This window comes from Chelonia mydas, chromosome 5 (genome assembly GCF_015237465.2).
Source record: "Chelonia mydas isolate rCheMyd1 chromosome 5, rCheMyd1.pri.v2, whole genome shotgun sequence".
Classification (NCBI taxonomy): Eukaryota; Metazoa; Chordata; order Testudines; family Cheloniidae; genus Chelonia; species Chelonia mydas.
Window position 1 is genome coordinate 58770416 of NC_051245.2, and position 25433 is coordinate 58795848.

Sequence of the window (25433 nt, forward strand, 5' to 3'; positions counted from 1 at the left end):
GCTCCCGGATGGGACTGGAGCAGCCCAGGAGAACCTCATGGGGAGCTACTAGGGATTGGCTCAAACAAAGAGTGATGCACTGTCAGCAATGAGATCCTGCTTTCTTTTCCATAAAATTACTATATTCGGTGGTTAAATGGCTCTCTAATTCATGGTTTGTGGAATCTTGCTCCCCTTTTTTCCAATCTTTGTTTATTTGTGTTGATGCCCTTTGCCGCCGCCTTTCTGGAATTAGAAGGATTTGCTGGCTTAAAAAAGAAAAAGTATTTGAAGTTGGAAGAAGGGTCTTGAATTTTATTTGGAAGCAGCATTTTGCTTCACATTTTATGTCTGCTTTAACCTCTTACTGCGGTACCCACAGGCTACTGGGAACAGAGCTCATGAGGCGCTACTAGGGATTTGTTCAAGCAAAGAGTGATGCACTGTCAGGGGAAGACTGCCACCCATCCAAATGCCCAGCAGAGGCCCATCTCCAGGCAAGGAATCCAGCCTGAGAGTGCTCTGGGGCGAAGTGGGAGAAACACAAGACTGATTAACCAAGGGGTGGAGAGTTTCTGGTGGAGTATCTGACTGAAGATTTGTTTGTTGTGGTGTTGTCCTTCTCAGCTAGATAAATGAGACCGTCTGAAGAGGGCACTCTTTAACAGTAGAAAGGACTGCTTGGACTTGTTTATATGGGGGTCACTGCCATACATTATACTATCGCTGGAGGTTTTTAAGAACCGGTTAGACAACACGTGTCAAAAATGGTCTAGGCTTACTTCATCCTGCTATAGTGCAGGGGGATGGACTAGATGGCCTCTTGAGGTCCCTTTCAGCCCTACATTTCTGTGATTTTAAGTAATCTGAATTCTCTCAAATACTACACAGTTGGATTACTCTGAATTGCTTCATCCCATTAGCAGTTCTTTCAACTGATTGCTGTGATGAGTTTGATGTTCTTTCCAAAATAGGCTCTCTGATCTTTTCAATTGTCAGAGCTGTAGGCTAACGAACTGTTATCTACTGTTTTGGTCTCTGATGAAGATGTGTATATAGTGTTGTTGCAGCCATGTTGGTCCCAGGATATTAGAGAGACAAGGTATTTGAGGCAATATCTTTTATTGGACCAACATCTGTTGGTCCAATAAAATATATTCTCCCACTCTTCTCTCCGCTGAAGGTCTTTCTGGTTACTTATGGCCAAGAGACAGGGTTCACAGCCACAGCTATCTTGGTTACTTAAGGCTCATAGAGTAACTGATACTATTATTGGTAGGAAATATCAGCATCTCAGTAAGGAGAAGGTGTCTTCTATCCTTGAACATAGAGAAGTCTACTCTCTCTTCAAGAAGCTGTCTTTTGACCTGGTGTGCTTGCCAATTACTACCCTGTGTGAAACCTTCAAATTTTAGGTGATGTCTGTTCAATACAGGTGCCTACGGACACTAAAATACATTATCCTGGTATAACAGGGTAGCTTGCCTCTTCAGGCCTTGGGCCAGCCAACTCTAGTTACTCAGCAGGCACACCTTAACAGGTGTAAGTTGTTGCTGCTATAAGGAGCAGCCAGCAGCTGTAGAGGGGTGGGGATGCCCAAGGAAAGAGACCAGAGTGAAGCTGGAGGGAGAGACTTCAGCAGAGGCCTGCTAAGAGGGAATGGCTGCTGGGAGTGAGTAGACTTCACCAGATAACCTTGAGGAAATTGAGGACGACTGTAGAGATTGTTTGGAATGAATAGGCACTAGGCAGAAAAGGCATGGAAGGCCCACTGGGAAGACTAGGAGCATGTACTTGATATGGACTTTATTTTGTGAATTTTTTCACTATTGTAATAAATCTAGCCCCAAGAAGGGGTGTTGCTTGACAGTTTTAGAATAAATGCTGATTAGTGGCCTGTAGTAAAAACAAATGTTGTACACTCAATGTTTTTAACAGCCCTCAGATTTAAGGTAGCTTCTTTCATTTCTCCATGTAACATTGCACTCCATATGTTTTTGGAAATATGCTTGTGAGTATGAATATGATGTAACTGGAATATGTTTTAGCCAAAAAGTCTCTTGTAAGGTATCATTACAAAGCTTATAATCTGAGTGTGTTCATCCTATTTGTATGCATGTATCATTCTTGTATCTGAAGCTAGAAATATGAAGTATAACTCTGAGGTCCTATTGTAATTATGCAAAGTGTGGGCCACTAATGATGGTTTAGAATCTTGATGGCTCCCATTGACTAGGACAATTAGTTGTAAATGGCTCTGTTTACTTGCAAACCTTCCTGGGTACGTGCTGGCCATCCCTTGAAGAATGGAGGCTGGGGTCTCACAGGACATGTGAACATGTCACCTGATGCTGGAATCCATCTTAAACCTGGTGCTTTTCCATTTAGGGGTGGAGACCCAGAGACACACAAAAAATTCCCGCCTTGTGCCAAAGCTATAGAAGGGGGTGGAACAGAACAAACTGGGCGGCCAGTCATGAGAACACCCCTAGTTTCCACCTAAGATGTCTGCTGGAACTAACAAGGATTGTACCAGGGAAAAGGATTGGGCCCAGACTACGAAGGAGTCTAGTCTGAAAGAAGCTTATTGGAACATCTCTGAGGGTAAGATTTTACCTATAAACAGTTTCTTAATGTATTAAGCTTAGACTTGTGTGTTTTTTGCTTTATTTTGCTTGGTGACTTACTTTATTCTGTCTTAGGGTGACCAGATGTCCCAATTTTATAGGGAAAGTCCCAATATTTGGGGCTTTGTCTTATATAGGTGCCTATTACCCCCCTCCCCCCCCATCCCAATTTTTCACCCTTGCTATCTGGTGACCCTATTCTGTCTGTTATTACTTGAAACCACTTAAATCCTACTTTTTATACTTAATAAAATCACTTTTGTTAATTAACCCAGAGTAAGTGATTAATACCTGGTGGAGCAAACAGCTGTGCATATCTCTCTATTAGTTATAGGGGGCAGACAATTTACGAATTTACCCTGTATAAGCATCCTATTGGGAACTGGGTGCTGGAGATAGGTGACCTGCTGAGCAGTTTTTGGTTAAAGTCTGCAGTTTTGGGGGCTGGACCAGACCTGGGTCTGTGTTGCTGCAGGCTAGAGTGTCTGGCTCAACAAGGCAGGGTTCTGGAAGTCCCAAGCTGTCAGGGGAAAATGGGCTTGAAACACACTTGATAAACTACTCACATTTAAATAACATGGCCAATATTTTCAAAAATGGTGCTAAATTTAAGCTCACATCTATATTTAGTACCCCTTTTTGAAAATTTTGGCCTGAGTTGTAGAGATGTCTGAGTGTATTGTATTACTTCTACCGTCTATGTGTGCATTAGAGAGCTTATAATGGTGATGTTGCTAATGTGTTAACTTGCATCAGAAACCCCTCCCCTCTATGACGTTACTTTTAACCTCTTTTGAACAGTAGTTTGTCTTTTGTCTTTGTGAAAGATGTAAGATGTTATTAGTGTCTTGGTGAACTCAAGCAGGATATGTATCATAGGTCCATAGTCTATTTCCATCTGCATTTTACCTATAAACAGTTTCTTAATGTATTAAGCTTAGACTTGTGTGTTTTTTGCTTTATTTTGCTTGGTGACTTACTTTATTCTGTCTTAGGGTGACCAGATGTCCCAATTTTATAGGGAAAGTCCCAATATTTGGGGCTTTGTCTTATATAGGTGCCTATTACCCCCTCCCCCCCATCTGCACACATCACTGATTTCACTGATATGATTTCACTGCACACATCATAAGTTCCACTAATTTCAAAGTCACATACTAGTCAGTTGATATAATACTAAGATTTTCAGTTTTCCTGCACATAAAAATGTCATGAATGGAAGGTCCCAAGATTTTGGACTTTGCCGTGTTGTTAGCAAGTGCAGTGTGTGCAACTGAAAAGCTGGAAATCATCTGAGTCCACTGGCATTTTTTATTATTTTTACGGGGCTTAAAAGCATGCTGGTCACTTTCCAGAACAAACAAAGACATACTCCCTGCCATAAAAATCTTACCATCTAATATAGACATGATGTGGTGAATCTGACTAACAAACAGCAGGAAGGGGATGGGAAAAAGAAAGGACATGCATTACAACAATATTGTGCAAGTCGTGCAAACTTTGGTGAAAGGTTTGTTGGTGCTATCATTTTAACTTATAGCTAATGACTCACTTAATGTGGGAACTGGAGACTTTTTTGGATGACTTGCATAGTTCATTTTTGACTGCGCCATTCATGAATAATTGGGCCATACCAAACTCATGCTGATTAAAATTTTTATATCACTCTATGCTATCATCTACCTATAATTCTACCATGTGTGTATCCTCTGTCTGACAGAGTGATTCAGGTAGACTCTGCTGTAACTGTCAAAATGCTTGCCAAGTAGTGCCATCTGTAGTTGTCTGTGAAACATGTACTTGGCCCCAAGAACTGGACTGGAATCACAAACACATTTCATACAGGACACACATGTAATAATGTCTTGACTGACTGAAATAGATTTGGACTGGTGCCAAAGCTGAAAGTTTTCAAATTCCTTTACAAACTATGCGGCTCCCAGTTCTGCACTTTTTTTCTAATTTGTAAAAATAAAAACAAAGAACACAAAGCTGCTGGAAAAAGAAACCATGAGTGAGTAGCTGCAGATAATAAATGGATGGATTTTTATTTTTTTTAATGAAAATTTCTAATGCACAACAAGTCTTTCCACATTTTTCTCAAATCAAACAATCCTCTCATGGCCTGTTTGTGGATCATCATATGAACTTAATTCTAGTATAAAATACTGACAGAAGAAGATATTGAAACAACTTTAACTTCTCATGCCTTTTTAATAAGGAATGATAGATTTAGAAATAAAAAGCCCTAGGATCATAAAACTGGCACTTGAAATTTCAACATCAGCTCAAGACTTAACTGCTTCTGAAGTATCCACACCTCTGGTTGAAACCATTCCCAGAAGAGAGAAAGGGGAATGTGTAAAAATATTCTTTATATATCATCTTATAGCATATTTTAAACTATGCCGCAGATACTTCAAAGGCAGAGTAAAATGCTTGTTTCAGCCTACATTAAAAGTTTTAGGAGCCTAGGCACCACTGATGGGTCATGCTCAAAAGGATTGGAGGTTTGGTTCATCTTTATCTTACGCTTCTCCAAATCTTAACTAACCCTATTAATGTCTCATCTATTGCATTTGCTTTACATGACAATCCATCATCAATCTTTCAATACCCCCAAACATTTCCAGAAACTTGCTGACTGGCATACCAGTGTCTGGGATACAAGCACACCACCAGTCCCAGAATAGCCCCACGTTCTCATGCCAGAAACCTCTCTGATCTGCATGGAAGATGAACTGCAGGAATTCACAGTATTGGTGCCTCATCTTGAATCTTCTACCACACCCTTTGAAGCACTTTAAATTCCAATGTAATGAAATGTAAGAGGCCCTGAGATCCAGATATCATGGAAGAAGTTGCTCAGGAGTGATTTGTAGGAGAACTGGGGTAATGGCCTCATGTTACAGCTTAGTGAAGGCATTTTATGTAGAATGGGCAGTGTAGAAAAAATGTGGAGGTTTGTGTAACACACTGATAACTGGTTGTACAAGGTTGGCCGTCCCTGAAAAGCAGAGAGAGAATGGTGGTGGATGTAGAAAGAGATAAAAAGGGGATAAGTAGGGAAGGACGGGATTGTGACAAGCTCTAGCGGTCAGGGCAAGAAGAATATTTCCCAAGCGCATGCACAGAAGGGCAGCCTTTTTTGATTAATCAATCTAACCTGAGAAGGAAAAACATGCTACCACTGCTGAAATTATTGTTAAGAGCTTGTAGGTATTACAAACAGAGGTACTGTGAGTACAGTCCCTGCAGGATTGGGCTCACCCATGTTCTTGCTCATTCTGCTTAAAATAGCCTGTTCAGATTCATTAAAGTATGTGTAGAAAAATAATTTATAATCTGAAGCAAGTAGGGCAAACCCCACATATCACAATTTAGATGTAAAAAGAAAAGGAGGACTTGTGGCACCTTAGAGACTAACAAATTTATTTGAGCATAGTAGCTCACGAAAGCTTATGCTCAAATAAATTTGTTAGTCTCTAAGGTGCCACAAGTCCTCCTGTTCTTTTTGCGGATACAGACTAACACGGCTGCTACTCTGAAACATGTCAATTTTAGATATAGGCCTTTTGCCAAAGAGTTGATTTCACAAAGTCAGAGAACGTGGAAGAATGTCACACTCTGCCAATGCTGTCCTGCTTGGCTTCAAACCAAGTTTCATCAGGAAACAAACTACCACACAGGGTATCATAAGTTACATTTTGCTTGGGGATTATGTGTAAAGTTCATATGTGTCTGTGCCCAAGAAAATTACCAGGACTTCCAAATATTGTAAGTGAAGTGAAGAGTGAAGAGAATGAGTTTGTCTAAAATAGGAACTAATCCAAAATTTCACTTAAAATATTGTACCAAAATAAAGTTGTTTGTTTTTTTTTGAGATTTAATAAAGTATTATGAACTATTTTTCATTTTTGCTTGCTTCTGTGCTTCCTTGTTTGTTGACCAAGTTATCAGAAATTAAACCAACAAACAGAAATACTGGAAATCTTACCAGAATATTCTCACAAGAGCTCATGCCTGATTTCTAGACCAAAGAAGTTCTGCTTAACATCCAGTCTTTTTGTCTGAATCTCATATTGTTACACCCATTACCAACCAGGAATTGTGTTCTGAAGATAGTGGCACATACCTCCACAATATACATGCATATTTATGCTTGCTAGCACACTTCCTTTGTGCACTCATTTTATATTGTGAGTTTAAAATGTTATGAGAGTGCAAGAGTAGAATTCTACCAATGAACATAGGTATGATGATCAAGTCACCTTTAATTAAACATGTATAAAATGCATTAATATAAAATCTCCAAAATAAGATACTTGCTTGCACTATGCATAGCATAACATTCACAGAAATTCTTTATAGGAATCCTTTTCCCTTTCAGCATCATGAAATCCAAAGAAGCAATCCCACATGCACGTCCTTAGTTGAAATCTTTACTATTCTCCTCAAAATTAATTTGCCTTTGGTGGAACAATGCTTTCTCATCATTTAAAAAGTTCTTATAGTTCACAACCATCAAGACAATTTAGCAACTAAAATGAGAGACGAAAGGATTTCCATTTATTTATATACATATATAATATCAAAAACATTTTGGTGTTTTCATTCATCTAAATATTGCCTACATTTTTGTCTGAAAAATAGAGATGTACACAATAATAGAGTAACCCATTCTCCAGCCATTTTTCTGAGGTTTAGAAATTGTCATGTGCATAAGGGCAGACATCCAAGTTGGTTTGAAAATGCCATAAAATTAATTTGCTGTTTAAAGATGGTTTTTAAAGGCATTTAAGTTCTCATTTTCATTCCTCTTTTCTTTTTATTTTAAAAATACCCATCTCTGATGCACAAAGTTTTGTAATTTAGTTCTAATTCTATTGAACCAATGGTAAATTTACTATCTAGGTTGAAATTCTAATCCAGAGTGTGACTTTATCCAACTCTCTGAGCCTTGCTTGATTCAGATAGTAAAGAATGATGGAAATGCTCAGCTATCATGCTTTGCCAGCTATCTATCTTTATGCCTGAATATTAATCATATTTGAAAATTAACTGTTTACTAATGGTTTCTAAACTGTTCATAGACACTATACTGATTCTGGAGTCTGACTAAAAAGAACACATTAGCAATATTGCTTAACCCAGGGGTTCTCAAACTTCATTGCATCCCGACCCCCTTCTGACAACAAAAATTACTACATGACCCAAGGAGGGGGACCAAAGCCTGGGCCTGTAACCTGAGCCCCGCCACCCAGGGCTGAAGCCCTCTGGCTTCGACTTTGGCCTGAGCGGAGGGGCTCAGGCTTCAGCTTTGGCCCAGGGAAAGGTACTCAAGCTTCGGCTCCAGGCCCCAGCAAATCTAAGCCAGCGCTGGTGACCCCATTTTAATGGGGTCATGACCCACTTTTAAGACCCACAGTTTAAGAACTGCTGGTTTAACCCATACTTTGGGGGCACAACTGATACAATCTGTTGCTGGCATAGACTGCTGGATAAATGTTTTCACCCATAATATTGTCGTCCTCCTTCCTATCAAGCTAAGCACTGCTCATGGAACAAAAAGAGTTGCAATCAGCTTTATGCTGGCCCTCCGCACATGGGTGAATATCAGACCCAGAAAATAAATTCGATGTTGTTGCTCCAATAGCACTGCTAATGAGAAATGCAGCTGTGGTGGAGGGACTCATTATGCTTTTTTTATTGTATTTTGTTTTAAGATGAGTTTAGAAAACTTCCCAGACTATACCTCTAAAACTCAAATGTATATTCTTAAAATAAGGCTGGCCAGGATGGTACGCAGAAAAGCTAAGTGTAGTCGAAGTGGACGGATTTGTTTATCTTTCAGATATCATTGCTGGGTTATCCCTCTAAAAGTGTGGCTGCTGGCTAGCAATGAAAAGCTGGAAAAGGTGTACTAAGGATGCAGAAACTAATATATACCACTACTCATCAATCAATTTGATAATCTACAACACGTGGGTAATTTGAGATCACACAGGTTGGGGGTGAGAAGACTCCACTGTTCATAAAAAAGAGCCTATTCTTCCCCCCCCCTCCCCTTTAAATGCTATTTCTGTAAACTTACTTCTCAAGTTTGCTGAGAATCTTTATTTCTTTATGTTGTGGCAGTGAAGCAGATTGCTGATAACACAATACCTAGTGCAATGTACCCTATGCAGTAATTTTTCAGGTAATTTCCTCAGACACAAAAGGCCCAACCCACATTTTTTTGTACAATGCTAGTCTGTAATTTACTTCTGGCTAACAAATTAACAATTTAGTCTCTTTGCTAACAAAAACAAAATAATTTTCCTATTTTTGATTGATTTAACTGTACTATTAAAATTTTATCCAGTACTACTAATATCATGCATATTTAATTTTATTTCAGAGATAAAACATTTTCTGGAAGGAGGGGGAGGGTAGGCTGACACAAATGAAACAATTCTTCATGTTAAAAATAACCTACATGAAAACACAGTTGCGAGAAAGGTAAATTATAAAGTATGCATTTATCCAATCATTTTAAATACCATAATTACACAGACTGCTCATCAAAAGACTTTTAAGACTCATTAAAATTATAAAACATTTCTAATTAAATCCATATTTAAATGAAGTTTCTATAACTAATCTACGTGGTACTTTAAATCAAACAAAAAAAGTTCTGTGAAAAATCCAATTAATGGAAGTTTTTGTAAGAATTAAAGCCTAATTATGAAGCAGTGGCAGATACTCCATACTTAAGGTTGAAGCTAGCTCTCCATTACCAGCTTTATTTCCAGCCCAAACATCTCTAAAAAGAAGCCAATCTTACTGAGATTTTACATACCAAATCATATCGAAGGGTACAGTTTTTCTGGAAAGGATAGCAAAACTTAGACAAGTCCTTTGATCAAAGTACCTTTGATGGGTACTTTGATCAAAGTACCCATCAAAGTACTTTATGGGTACTTTGATGGGTACCCATAAAGTACCCATCAAAGTTATGGGTAGAGATTTTCAAAGCTACTGAAGGCATTTGGTTGCCCATTTCTCATTAATTTTAAAAGGAGTCTGGGTGCCCAAATAGCGTAGGTGGCTTTGAAAATCTCTACCATAGTTCTTCTGAAAATGTACATTAAAAATTATGTAATGCTTTTTGTGACTCAACATACCTCTAGACAGGCCTAGAAACTCCAAATTTTTTTTGGAGGCACTGCTGAGGAGAAGTGCTTTTAGTATTGTGAGGAAAGGAGAAGGCTAGACACAGATAGAGGTTTTTTTAAAGTCTACAAAAGGCAATGTTCATAATATAAGAATTTGCTATGTAATGGGCTTTTAATTTCAGTGGGACTATTTGTGGGGGAAGGTATTGCTAAACGTGAGTAAAGGTAGCAGAACTGGGTATTAAAGATTAAAGTAACAAATTAAGACTGAATTTGGAAGCAAAATTCTGTGCCATTCATGGACTACTGAGTCCACTGAAACAAGCTTGCTTCACCTTTACTCCCTTGAACAGGGACAGCTAGAAAGAGGACTCAGCCTCACTGCTATGTGAGATAGGGACTGAGGTTATTTCTGGTACGTCTAGTTTCATGTGTATTTCTACCATCATCCCTTAAACCTGTCCACCTCTACCTTGGGTTTCAAGTCCAGAATTACATCCTCTTGGTCTCACTTTATATTTACAGAAGCTATGTTCTAGGGTCTGCTTGGGCAATATGGGCTGATCAGCCTTGGTGTCAACGCTGATTAGAAGACCTTTTGCCATGACCAGGAAACATCCTGAACCCTAACCTAATGTAGCTAAGCACTTCTTTGTAGCTGCTTATGATGTCTCAAATATGGCAGCGCTGCTGAAGTGACTATGAGAATGACTGCTGGCAATAGTTCTGGGTTACCTCAGAAACAAAACACATGTAAGTGATCTGCCTTTTGAAAGGCAGAACTTGATAGTGAAACAGCATCAAGAAAAAAGAAAAACTGCACAACAATGGAGGTAACTGCACAGTGGCACAAATTTACACCAAGTAACTGCACAACTTTTCACTATAGACAATTAGAGTACAATCAAAATGGGGGGGGAAAACAGCTGACAAAAAACAGAGGAAAGAAGTTACATGGGTTCTGACTACATGATCCGAGCAAGGGAAAGAAGTGAGCGGCAGGACAGGGCTTCAATTCCTTATAACACCTTCAGTCGAGCTTTCTGTACAATAATGGAGCTTGTATATGTCCCACCTCCCAACCACCAAAGTTTTTTGAGAGGGTACTGGCAAAAGGAACACCCACATGCACCTAAGACTATGGATCTGATCTGTGTAGGCAACATAAAACCATTAGTTTAAAAATATCAATTTCAGCTGCTTATAGTTTTCCCCCTTCCAGACATGCATAATATTAGGCAATATTCTCTGGGAATATCTTGAGGGCTTGTCTACACTTACCGGGGCATCGGTAGTTGATTTAGCATGTCTAGTGAAGACCCCACTAAATCGACAGCAGATTGCTCTCCCGTCGACTGCTTACTCCACCTGAATGAGAAGTGCAAAGGGAGTAGACGGGAGAGCGTCTCCTGTTGACAGCGTAGTGTGGACCCTGTGGTAAGTAGATCTAAGCTATGTCGATTTGAGTTATGCTATTCACGTAGCTGAAGTTGCGCAACTTAGCTCGATCTTCCCCATAGTGTAGACAAGGCCTCAGTCATCCATTTTATGCCAGCGCCCCTTTTCTTTCTCCCCTTCAACTATCACATTAATGACCATTACCAGTTCTTAACAAATCGAAAGCAATTACTTTAGCATGCTTTATTAAGCAAGCCATGATTAATATGTTAATTGGGCCATTCTTCCCAGCTTGACTTCTAAAGCCACGACAGTGAAACATTATTTAGATAAAGAATATGAAATTACTTATAAAAAAGATAAGTAGACTTAAAAATTGGCCATGCTGGACCTATTTACCAAGGTCTTATACGTAAAATCAAGTTCTGTAGGAATCTGACACTTTCAAGCTTATCTTATTTGGAGATATTCATTGGATGAAATTTTAGTGTGGTGCCATCCATGGTTTCTCACGTCTGGAATAAAAAAAGGCCAATATTGCAGAGATTATAGCTTCTAAGGAGGTTGGCAAATGGTTCTTAGGCAAGGTGAAGACTACATCCTCTCCTGGAGATGAATAAATCTCCATATTGTTGAGATTTGAAAACACCAAGGAAGGGAGCTTTCTGATGTCTCTTCTACATCACTTAAATGTGCTGCTGCACCACTAAGACAGCTTTCAGATACTTATTCTTTAAAATATATCTGGCATGTAAATGAGCTGCAAATAGTTGCATAACTATGGACAGGAAAATGATTTTATTTTCTATAATTGATACTTGAGTGAAAATACAGTATAAAAGAAACATTACATTTTTAAACAAATTATTATTGGGCTATTTTACATTCAGGGATTTCCAAACACAAAAGAATTCAGCAGCAAAAATGGTACTGTAGTCATGAAAACCTACTCAGAGCCTTTGCTGTATTGCCTGCTATGATTTATTATATACACATTATATGTACAGGATTTTTCACTTAAAATGCAAGACCAAAGCTAGCATACTACACAATGTAGGAGGCTGTAAATTAGGAGAGACTACAACAGGGAAAGAGAAAGAGAAAGAGAATCTGTTCTGAGCATGTTTAGCCCCTATCTCCACTTAGTAAGAGTGATCTACTGAGCCTCATTCTGGAGCCAAAGCTATAGGGCTCATCAAAGCATGTGCAGATCCAGGGTTCTTAGCAGTAGTCAATGCTGTGAAAAGCTCCCTACTGCACCTCTGTTGAGACAGGATAAAGAAAGAGATATTGAGCAGAGGCGATAGTATCCCAGCAGGAGACTCCCTTGAGATGCCTTCCCCAACCCCCAAATTACATTGCCACAGTGAGTAGGGGGAGCTTTTTTGGACCACTCTACCATGGATGATGGTGTCCCAGAATGAAGACTTTCTCCCTATTCCTGCTGATGGTGGTGTGCAACAAAGGCTTCCCCTACAGATGACCATGCTTCAATGGATGGGCAGTGGAGTGGAGAAGGGATATTGCTTTCTCAGAACTTTCCTCCAAAGGGGGGGATTCCCTGTCCAATGTCCTAGCACATTAAAAGGAGGGGGGTGTCTTTCTTTCAGCTTTCCCAAACCTTGATGGTGCTTATGCTCCAACAGGAGAGGGAGAGCTTTCCCTGGCCTTACATTACAGGGGTGACCATGGATGTAGTTTATAGTTGCGGGAGGTATTTCCCCCCAAACTGCAAGCCTCTGGCAGGCGTGGCATTTGCTCCCCCCACACAGCCCCATTAGCCTGACTGGAGCTGCCCCCCAAATATTGAAGTCAATGGGGGTGACCCAATCTAGTGGGTCAGCCAAGGCCCAAAAATGTGCTTTGATCGATCTTGTTAAAATAAGCTCAGGTTTTCCAATATGGACAGAAACTGGTTTCCCAACTAAATCAAAATAAAGTTCAACTTGTGCTATCAATGAAGCCATACTGAAGACGGTTTCTGTTGAGTGCATTTTCCCTGAAGTTATTCTTTCATCCCCACTCAGAGTGTGAATTTAGCCCCTAAATATTCCCCATTTCCTTTTCTTCTACCTTTCTTCCCACCATTCCCTTCCTGGATGGTATATGGACAATATGACATGGTATATGGTATATGACAATATGCCAGATAAGTCTCTACACAACTTTGTATGTGTGTTTGCACACAATGACAAGAGTTTATGTGTCACAGTTCAGGGTAACTGCAGCTGTTTTTCCTCTCTATGGTCCAACAAGGGCACCCATTCTAGACTCCTGGGTCCTCAGCCATCACCTCTTTTGGGGCAGAGACCCATGTCTCTCTCCTTTCTGACCAGGGCATTTACAAGCTGCATAGTATCCTCTGACTATACTGTAACATCCTCAGCAAAAGAAGGCTAGAAGGCTTGCTTTGCTTATCTTCTCCGACACGGTAGACAGTATAATTGTCAACAGTTATAAGTTACCAGAATTCTTTCTAAGTAACCATTTTTAATATTAAGGTGAAAGCATTATAGAGAAAACATATTAAAAACAATAAAAGACTCTACATGCATGCTAATAAGATCACTAGAGATCACCTCCTCACTCCAACAAGGGCTTTGGTTGGTGATTAGACCTTCACACCTCACAAAGAGGTTTTTCCTGTGGTCATAAGTTCATCACAGCTTCTGCTCAGAACAAGCCATCCAAGTCTTATGGGACCTCTGCAGGTAAAAGACCTTCCAAGACCTCCCAAAGGATTTGGGCCCTTTTGTCCAGAAGTCCTGTCTATTTGCTGGATCATAGAAGTCCCTGAGTCAGTTTTTACTCAGGCAATTTACCCCAAAACACTTTCTTTGTCTGTTGGTCCCTGGTAGGGTTGCCAACTGTCTAATCACACAAACCCAAACACCCTCGTTCCACCCCCTACCCCACTCCTTCTCCGAGGCCCTGCCCTGCTCACTCCATCCCCCCTCCCTCCGTTGCTTACTTTCCCCTACCCTCACTCACTTTCACTGGGCTGGGGAAGGGGGTTGGGATGTGGGAGGGGGTGTGGGCTCTGGGCTGGGGGTGAGAGGTTCGGAGCATGGAAGGGAGCTCCGGGCTGAGCCTGGCGCAGGGGGTTGGGATACAGGAGGGGCTGCAGGGTGCAAAGTCTGGGAGGGAGTTTGGGTGCTGGAGGGGGCTCAGGGCTGGGGTGTAGGAACGGGTGCGGGCTCTGGGAGGGAGTTTGGGTGCTGGAGGGGGCTCAGGGCTGGGGTGTAGGAAGGGGTGCGGGCTCTGGGAGGGAGTTTGGGTGAAGGAGGAGGTTCCGGGCCGGGGTTGGGGTTCCAGAGAGGGTGCAGGATGTAGGCTCCGGCCGGGAGGCGCTTACCTCAGGCAGCTCCGAGTCGTCGATAAAGCAGGGCTAAGGTAGGCTCCCTGCCTGCCTTGGCCCCACGCCGGTCTCAGAAGTGGCTGGCACATCCTTGCAGCCCCTAGGCCAATGGGTGCTGCAGAGTCGGCACTTAGGGTGGGGGCAGCACGCGGAGCTGCCGGGGCCCTCCCACCCAGGGTCTGCAGGGACATGCCAGCCACTTCCAGGAGCAGTGTGGGGCCCGGGCAGGAAGGGAGCCTGCCTTAGCCCAGCTGCGCCGCCAGACTTTCAGAGCCTAAAATCTCCTGGTTTGGTGTCAGTAGCCTCCGGGAGATAGGGCGTGATTCCGGGAAACTCCCGGCAAAACCAAGAGGGTTGGCAACCCTAGACTCTTGGAGAATTCGGTTTGAACCAGTATATGCAAGCCTCTCTCCAGGTGATGGTAGTCCTCAGGTGTTACAACCTGAATGAATTTTCCTAACCACCCCCAATTGTTCTTCGTTCCTAGAGGGCTCTGGTCCCCCTTCCAACTGGAGATACATGCAATACCTCAACGGTATATAAACATTTGCATTTTTTTAAAATGTATTCCTAAAATACTTAACTTTAGTTCAACAAGATTTGTCCAGATATTGCAGGATATTGTTACATCTGTCACAGTTTACACACAAGAGTTATCACTGTACAGTATCTCAAAGAAACAAAACGTTAGCTGCAGTTTTAGCGATGAACACTTGTAGTAGACTTCATAAATTCTTCTGTACACAGAAATAACTAGACCTTCTTGAACCCTCCTAGTGATTAATTAGAAAGCCTGTCTTACAGATTTTTCTCTCAGGTGTAGTAACCTTGTAGACCTTCCCATTAAGAACTAATAAATAAATGCTTGGTTAAGCACAAACAGGTTGATAGGCAGTGAAAAAGAGTGATGATCTTGGTTTTTATGCAAGATGTTTTTACTTTGTCATTTTACCTTAGAGGACAAAATAATCCCAAACAAAAATAAAGTTTTGAAATGCCAAGTATAATGAATTATTTAGAAAGATTCAATCATTATTTTTCCAATATGAATATAGTACCTGAAGGAAAACAGTGCACAAAAGATATAGACTTGCAACCAGGCTGCAGTACTTTCATAATATGCTTATACTAGATGTGCTTTAAAAAAAAATCAAGGAAAAACATACCTACTAAAATAGATATTAAACAGAATGCATGAACCACCAGTACTTGTGTCATAATATGTCTGCACATGGAAAGATAATCCTATAACACATTTAACCTCTTAAAACATTGTACTTTTCAACTGTTTCCACAATGCAGGAGATGTCCCTTTAATGGAAATTTGACAGTCTAAAAAATATAATGAAATGATTGCCTATTCTAACAGATTACTTGGGATATTAAATGCAATAAACATGCCTCTGTATTGTATGCATTATGATAATAACCTATGTTGGCTGCTAACTCTTCTCTTCTCTTTTTTTATATAAATCTTGTGAAGAAATATAACAAACAGGAACTTTCAAGATCAGCTGAAACAGCATGATACTCTTAGCACTTTCAACCTCTAATACAAGTTTTCTTAAAGTACAATAATCATTTTAAGAAGACTGGGGAGAAATAAATCCATGATTCATAAACCTTATACAGATATGTGTATTCACTAATCTAAGAATTAAATAGCTAAGCTAGTTTAAGTCATATGATTTTCATATTAATAGATATAAGATTCCTAGACTCAATTCTCTTATGAGACAACAAGAATATTGATTTGTTAGATGATACCGTGCAAACATTTTTTTAGTATAACACACTCCAACTTTAATTTCACCATATTATGCATAGGCTTTAATTATACAAGCACAAATGATTTTTCCCAGGTTGGGGGCCATCAGAGTTTTAACCCAGTACCTTCAGCTCTACAGCACAGAACTCTTCCACTTGAGTAAAAGAAACAACCCGTAGCAGAAGGAGGCTGTTATATTCTATGGAGAACAGCCCTTACAGGGGAACATGACACACATGTGGGAATGTGTGACAGGGCTGTGAGATGAAAAACACATGCCATGGCTGTGTAAAGTTAATACCTGTTTTGCCAGTCATCAGAAAGCCAGTGACTCAATGTAATAAAAACACTGTGATTACACTGTCACAGCTCTTATTCCAAATGCACTGTATATTTAATGGCTTTAGAAACTTTATACATTTTGGAGTTGTTATATGCATCGAAGACTTTAAAAAAAAAAAGACAGATTCTCCGCTTTACCAAGGTGAGTGATGATTGGTGTGTGTACGTGTGCGTAGGGAGGTGAACGGGAATGGGAAGGAGGAATGCTGCCAAGGAGTCAATTTGGGCTCCCTAATTCTCCAGGTACTCTAACTCACGCAAGCTAGGAAAGAGCCCTAAAGTACAATACATCTGCTGAGCATAACAAATCTGGCTGTATCTCTTTGGCAAGAGGCCAGAGTACAACAGAGAATCTGGCCCTAAATATAGACAACAGTTTTCTCTTAGAAGAAAATCACACATATAAAGAAAAATAAAATGCCTATTAAACAGTGAGGTCCAGACCTCAGTATGCCTGTGAAATCTCTTCTACAAAAAAGTAGAGTTCAGCCAAAAAGCTGGGCAAGTTTGTAATATTCTGCAAAATAAAATAACTGTCGGTATTCTGAAACAGCATGAGATGTCAGATGCTAAGCACATCACTGGAAAAAATAAATTTAAATAAGATGAAGTGTGCTGTGCAGTGGTAAGAAGCACATAAATTTAATTTGACCTGTCAGCTGATAGTTGAAGGGGGTGTGCCCAAGTTTAAATAAATCTTCATGCTGCTTTTACTAATTAACATTTGTAAAAATCTTAGGGTATTTTCAGCAGAGGTAATTCTTCACTTTGCCAGTTTAAAGTTCATCATTTTTCTTCCAAGACCCTTACTGAACCTGGAATTGTGTGATAGTAATTAAATTCTTGAATTTATGACAAAATTGCCACATTTTAACCCTTCTTGTGTTTCCTAATTTTGAATTCTGCATTTTGACAGCTCAACCGTGTTGATTAATGCCTTCTAGGAACCCCTATATGGTTTGCCTGTTAGCGATCTAATTTTGTGCAGGAATGCTTGGGCTGGTATGTTGAACTGATTCACCACCCAGGTGGCTACATTTGGACTAAATGAGCTGTGAAGGGTTTCATCTCTGCCCATCACAATCTTCCTTCATGGAGCCCCACAGTATGCAGCCACTGCTCCGACATGATTTGTCGCAACCCATCAATAGAAAATAAATGATTGCCATTCTCACTTGTCAATGGGCTTGTCTTCACTTCAGCTGACCTAATGATTGGAAGCTCAAAGGGAACATTTCCAGTCTTTGTGGAGCATGATTATGACTGAGCACACTACTCCCCTATGCATCTTGGCCAGTAAAAACATGTAGGGAAAGCAAATTAATTGGATGTTTTGCGCCAATGATTAGAGCATTATACATGAATACTACAGAAGCTTATATTAGGCAGTCAAGACTGGTTCATTCCTGACATTTATTTGCTTAGTGTAACATTATTAGTAACTGCTTCATTCAAGGTTACAGCATTTATTTCTGCAGAAGGAAACAATTATAATGTAAAGATGCAAAAATGCAAGTAACAAAATGACCTTGATATGATCAGAAATCTTTTTATGATGAAGGTAAATCGAAAGTAAAAGAGATCTCAATTGGCTTTAGAGTCATACCTTTGTCAGATATTTTAACAAGTATTTTCTTTGATTACCAGAGATAGAGATTTGCAGAATGTATAAATGTTAAATTCAGTAGACAAAGAATAAGAAAAATCAATAAGAAGTTGTAGCTGACATCTTTGAACTAACAGCAGAAAAATGCAATAGCTTTTCAGGCCACAGAAAAGAAAACGAGACAGAGAAATGAGACAGATGTGGCATGGTGTTAATTCAGATTAAATAACTACATTTTGAGATACAGTAGGTTACAGGGAAACTGTATTAAAATAGGTTTCAGAGTAGCAGCCGTGTTAGTCTGTATCCGCAAAAAGAAAAGGAGTACTTGTGGCACCTTAGAGACTACCAAATTTATTTGAGCATAAGTTTTCGTGAGCTACAGCTCACTTCATCGGATGCATGCAGTGGAAAATACATTGGGGAGATTTTATATCATGTGACAAAGTTCCTGCTCTACCTTGGTGGGTCTTGCGCTTATTGGCAGATTTGCTCACCTTGGAGCTTCACGGCAGCCCTCAGCTTGGCCGTTTTTCTGAACCCACAGTCCAGGTCGACTCCTCCTGTGTCTGACCAGGAGTTGGGAAGATTTGGGGGGAACCCGGGCCCGCCCTCTACTACGGGTTCCAGCGCAGGGCCCTGTGGAATGCAGCTATCTAGAGTGCCTCCTGGAACAGCTGTGCAACAGCTACAACTCCCGGGGCTACTTCCCCATGGCCTCCTCCCAACACCTTCTTTATCCTCACCATAGGACCTTCCTCCTGGTGTCTGATAATGCTTGTACTCCTCAGTCCTCCAACAGTCCGCGTTCTCACTCTCAGCTCCTAGTGCCTCTTGCTCCCAGCTCCTCACACGCACACCACAAACTGAAGTGAGCTCCTTTTTAAAACCCAGGTACCCTGATTGGCCTGCCTTAATTGATTCTAGCAGCTTCTTGATTGGCTGCAGGTGTTCTAATCAGCTTGTCTTAATTGTCTCCAGAAGGTTCCTGATTGTTCTGGAACCTTCCTTGTTACCTTACCCAGGGAAAAGGGACCTACTGAGCCTGGGGCTAATATATCTGCCTTCTATTACTCTCCTATAGATACATGCATCTCACCTCCTTTCTGCAGGGGTAATTTTGCTTGTGTATCTTAAACTAATAACATTACTCTCCTATAGCCATCTGGTCCGACCCTGTCACAGCACACAGAAAACATGAAACAATGGGTGTTACCATACACACTGTAACAATAGTGATCAGGTAAGTTGAGCTATTACAGCAGGAGAGCGGAGGTGGGGGTGGGGGAACTTTTGTAGTGATAATCAAGGTGGGCCATTTCCAGCAGTTGACAAGAACATGTGAGGAACAGTAGGTGGGAGGGGGGATAGTTTTACTTTGTGTAATGACCCATCCACTTCCAGTCTCTATTCAAGCCTAAGTTAATTGCATCCAGTTTGCAAATTAATTCCAATTCAACAGTCTCTCGTTGGAGTCTGTTTTTGAAGTTTTTTTGTTGGAGGATGGCAACTTTTAGGTCTGTAATGGAGTGACCAAAGAGATTGAAGTGTTCTCCAACTGGTTTTTGAATGTTATAATTCTTGACATCTGATTTGTGTCCATTTATTCTTTTACGTAGAGACTCTCCAGTTTGACCAATGTACATGACAGAGGGGCATTGCTGGCACATGATGGCATATATCACTTTGGTAGATGTGCAGGTGAACGAGCCTCTGATAGTATGGCTGATGTGATTAGGCCCTATGATGGTGTCCCCTAAATAGACATGTGGACACAGTTGTCAACAGGCTTTGTTGCAAGGATAGGTTCCTGGGTTAGTGGTTCTGTTGTGTGGTGTATGGTTGCTGGTGAGTATTTGCTTCAGGTTGGGGGGCTGTCTGTAAGCAAGGACTGCCTGTTTCCCAAGATCTGTGAGAGTGATGGGTTGTCCTTCAGGATAGGTTGTAGATCCTTGATGATGCGTTGGAGAGGTTTTAGTTGGGGGCTGAAGGTGATGGCTAGTGGCGTTCTGTTATTTTCTGTGTTGGGCCTGTCCTGCAGTAGGTGACTTCTGGGTACTCTTCTGGCTCTGTCAATCTGTTTCTTCACTTCAGCAGGTGGGTATTGTAGTTGTAAGAATGCTTGATAGAGATCTTGCAGGTGTTTGTCTCTGGCTGAGGGGTTGGAGCAAATGCGGTTGTATTGTACAGCTTGGCTGTAGACAATGGATCGTGTGGTGTGGTCTGGATGAAAGCTGGAGGCATGTAGGTAGGAATAACGGTCAGTAGGTTTCCGGTATAGGGTGGTGTTTATGTGACCTTCGCTCATTAGCACCGTAGTGTCCAGGAAGTGGATCTCTTGTGTGGACTGGTCCAGGCTGAGGTTGATGGTGGGATGGAAATTGTTGAAATCATGGTGGAATTCCTCAAGGGCTTCTTTTCCATGGGTCCAGATGATGAAGATGTCATCAATGTAGCGCAAGTAGAGTAGGGGCATTAGGGGATGAGAGCTGAGGAAGCGTTGTTCTAAGTCAGCCATAAAAACGTTGGCATACTGTGGGGCCATGCGGGTACCCATAGCAGTGCCGCTGATTTGAAGGTATACATTGTCTCCAAATGTGAAATAGTTATGGGTGAGGACAAAGTCACAAAGTTCAGCCACCAGGTTTGCTGTGACATTATCGGGGATACTGTTCCTGATGGCTTGTAGTCCATCTTTGTGTGGCATGTTGGTGTAGAGGGCTTCTACATCCATAGTGGCTAAGATGGTGTGTGGATTGGAGGATCTTTCCTTGATAGCTCTGTCTGGATTACATTGGCAAAAGGCTCTTGCAATTAGAATACGTGTTTTATTTGCTGTGGATAAATGGCAAATTGTCAATGTGTGCCAAGCATCTTTTAACAGTGTTAAAACAACAGGATGTATTAAGAGATTTTATTAAAATATTAGTTTTATATGTTCAAATATGGCCACCTAAAACACACTTTAAAAATGTCAGAATATTCAAAACCTGCATTTGCATACACAAATTTGGCTACCGCAATAAGGGTGCCAAGTTTTGCAAACTGGGCCCTGAGAATTCAAAGAAGGAAATCATCTGTGTAAATGACGTATTTGAACAATTTCTGACATTTCTCTCACAGAATACTGTATTCTTTAAAAAAAAAAAAGCAGGAATGCTGCCAAATCTTGTCATTTTATCGTGTACCTCATGATATACGATGTTTTAGTTAAATGATCAGCCCCTGAAGTCATGTGATTATGTTAGTGTCTCAGATTTTATTTTTTTAAAAGGTTTATAGCCCTTATGGTTGAAGAAAACTTTGAAAATGTGAACCCTAATGACTCAGAAACCAGAAGACAAATAAAAAAAACCCCCAAAACTTATTTTTCTTAAAATCTCATGGGTTTTTTCAAGTGATTCTTATTATTTTGAGGGACAGAGCCATGATTTTTTGGCAACTGGCAATACTGACATTGGAAACATCTATAATATATAAGGCAGCAATATATCAGGCCCTGATCCTGTAAATGACTCTGTGCAGGTGCAGGGATGCACCCATACAGGTCAATTGCAGAATTGGTGCCTTATGCTGGATTAGAAATGCTTTTAGCAGAGACAGACAGATTACATGGGTAGACATTTAAATACTGAAAAATGATCACATTAACTTGTAATTCATGGATGTTGAAAATATAGAGGGGATACAGTGGAAAAAAGGGATCAGAGGAAGATTGTGAAGTAAATGTTAAATTAAAAAGCATTTTGAATCCTCTTCTATTTTCCAAGCACTTTTTTGACACTATGTCCAAAATATCCCTTATCCTGACACCTGGCTGCAATACTGTTTACCCATGGCTGACTCATTCTAAAAGTTTTTTCAGTTTATCTTTTCAGAAATGAAAAAAAAATAAATCTAACAAAAGTGCCACATAAACAAAATATCTACTGTGCTGACTGTGAATATGCCATTTAATTCCAATTGTTATTGAAGATCTTTTATATCACAACCAGAAGTTCATCACCAACTAATCAACATAACTGAATTCTCTAATAGCCACCAACATGTGAATACATAAATATTAAATTATGTACACCCACTTCTTTATATTAAATATAAAATACTATATAGTATAATACTATGTTATACATAATATCACATACACAAACTAGGTTAAAACATTATTAAGGTTGCAAAGTCAAGCACTCAAAAGTTAGGAAATGTCAGAATTACGGTTGCCGGGTTCAACCTTAATTTGATCCCCTCATGATACAGTCTTTAATAATATGATCACATTTTTTTCCACAGGAATCTGCCTCAATCAGTGCACCGAATGAATGGTGTCAGTTAATGAGCTGCTATTCAGTATTTCATTTTCTTCTTGTTGTTCAATGTGTGGTCCCATTCCTTATTTATTGCTCACTATTTAAAAGCCTGCTCTGAAGACAGAATTATTCATTTCCTCATGGGCTTTCCGATGGTGTTCATCACTATAGTATCTAAGTGCTTCACAAACATTAATGAATTTATTTGCAAACACCGCTGTGAGAGGACTCATAGAATCATTGAAATGTAAGGCTGGAAAGGACTGCAAAGATGTAATTTAGTCCATCCCCCTACACTGAGGCAGGAATAAATAAATCTAGACCATCCCTGACAGGTGTTTGTCTAACCTGTTCTGAAAAAGCACCAATGATGAGGATTCCACAACTTCCTTAGGTTACCTGTTCTAGTATTAACTATCCTTATAGACAAAGTTTTTCCTAAGGTCAGCTTAAATCTATCTTGCTGCTGCAAACTAAGTCAATTACTTTTTATCGTTCATGCATGGACATGGAGAAAAGTGATCACCATCCCCTTTGTAACAACCTTTTACATATTTGAAGACTGCTATCATGTCTTTCTCCCTCCCACCGCCTCTTTTCCCCAAGCTTCTCTTCTCATAAACATGTCCCCGTTCTTTAAACTTTCCTCATAGGTCATGTTTTCTAAAACTCTATCATTTTTGTTGCTCTCCTCTGGACTTCCTCTAATTTCTTTCTTAAAGTGTGGTGCCCAAAACTGGACACAGTTCTCCAGCTGAATCCCAGATGGGTAACTGAGAGAGACAGATATTAAGGTCAACAGTGTCCAATTAACAGTGTTAATTTCAGGTGTCCAATTTAAGACATCAAGGACCTGATTTTTCAGAGAACGTAGCATTAAATAGCACTTTACTTGTTCAAACAACAGCTCCCATTGACTTGAGCTGTAGATCTGAGTGCTCAGCATTTCTGCAAATCAGACCCCTGGGTCTCAAGTCAGGCAACCACACAATTAGTGACCACCTGTGAAATGTTTGGTTTAAGTAATTCGATTAGCGTCACTTGGGAATTCTGTGGCAGAGGCAGGGGTAGAATCCAGTTCTTCAGGCATTCAACTGCCTTAACTATGAGACCACCCTTTCCCTTCCTGCAGTCTCCTGTGTCATTCACTACACACCTTCCAGCTTCTGTAACAAGTGAGGCAAAGATGCTACAGGCAACAGCCTCCTTCACTATATAACCCTGATTCACAACCCAGCACAACTCCATTCTGTGCACTGAATGAAGGAGAAAAAAAAAGTACTTGTTCATGTAATTAAAGACTATCATACAGCTGTAACACATCTGGTCCAGTCCTCTCTTCTTGACAATCATCAGTCTGAGCTCCATGTGCTTGTAAGCTCCTCCCCTACACCAAATCCAAGTTTAATCTCACTCCTTCTGTGAATCCTGGGTTTGATAAGTGTCCTTAGGGTAGGCAGCCCTTCCTGCCTTCACTCTCCTAAGATTGCTCTTCTTGCATGTGATAGTGGCCTGGTCTCTTTGCTCAGAGATACACCACCTTTCTAAAAGAAGTCTCTGTACCCTTTTTTGCCCATGTGTTTCAGCTAGGGGAATTCCAGGTTCCAGCCCCCCACCCTCCCTCAACAGAGTTGTATAGTCATTCAAAGTCAGTGGCCTACCAGTAGAAAACCCATTGTTTCTATGAGGGAGATTCATTCAATGTTGATGGCTGTCTCATTGTTAGCCCTCTGAGATGTTCCACATCACAGCAGGACAGTGGTTAGCACAGGCTGACCATGTCAAGATAAAGCTCGTTCTCAACACAATCTGGATGTCTTAATCCAAGATGGAGGGTACAATACCTCCATCTTGGATCAGTTGGTTTAAACCTCATTGGGTGGAATGGGTGGAACAACTGGGATAAATGTGAGAAAGAGTTAAGCTACTGTATGGAATCAGGTAGCTGAAAAAATAGCAGCCTCCACCCAAAACACAGGCACCTGTCACCACACAAAATAAAGGCACATGTGGGCAGAAGGTTTTCCCTAGGTATTGTTTTGTGAAGGTTTGGGTGTCTGGGACAGAGAGGCAGCAAGACCAGAAAAGCAGAGATAGCGTGGCCCTGAAAAAAGTCTAAGACATTTTAGGCTGAGTGCTGTCTAGAAAGGGGCTTGGAGCTGTGAACAAAGAAACTTGCTCCTGCTGTTTGATTCCTGCTATCTTCAGGGAAACAGGACTTAGTACATTCTTTGTAAATAAAACAGGACTGAATCAAAGAAACACTTGACTGCACCCTATGTTTCTCCTACTAATGGGAACAATCCATAAAATCCCAAATGAAGGGGGAAAACAAACTATTGTGCATAGATCATCTTCTTTTTATTAAACAGGTGCAGTGGAATTTCAGTCACTGCTAATCATATTTAAATATCCCATTTTCCCATTCACGTTTTGTAAAGACATATTAGCAATTAAATTGATTTTGAAATGAATTAGTTTCTCTTTCACAATTTTTAAAATTTTATTTCTAAAGAAAAAGAGTAAACAGATTCATTTTGGAAACGTTAAAGGCCTAGGATGATCTTTTGTTTACACTTTTGACCTAGAGACTGATTCTTGTCTTGTCCATTTTAGTTTCATTTTATATCCTTGTAATTCCTTTGAATACAGTGGGGTTACTCTTGATTTGTTAGGTTAAATGAGAATTATGTCCCTAAAGTGTCCAGATAACATGTCTACATGATAATATTTGTATATGCCACTTAATAAGGAAAGTTAGTTTGTTGATCATGGCAAGTTGAGTAAACTGAACATGACTTGCCCCTATACCTATTCAGTTGAAGAGTTGCTAGAGAAGGAAATTCATAATTGTCAGCAAGTGAAATTCAATCGCCTAAATTTTCAAAAGT

The 25433-nt window shown here is 40.3% G+C and overlaps 1 protein-coding gene across 11 annotated transcripts in view; it reads right to left on the bottom strand.

The window, feature by feature from the left end:
- Positions 1-25433, bottom strand: part of KIAA0825 (KIAA0825 ortholog) — a 406839-nt gene that overhangs the window by 38731 nt on the left and 342675 nt on the right. The window lies entirely within an intron of this gene.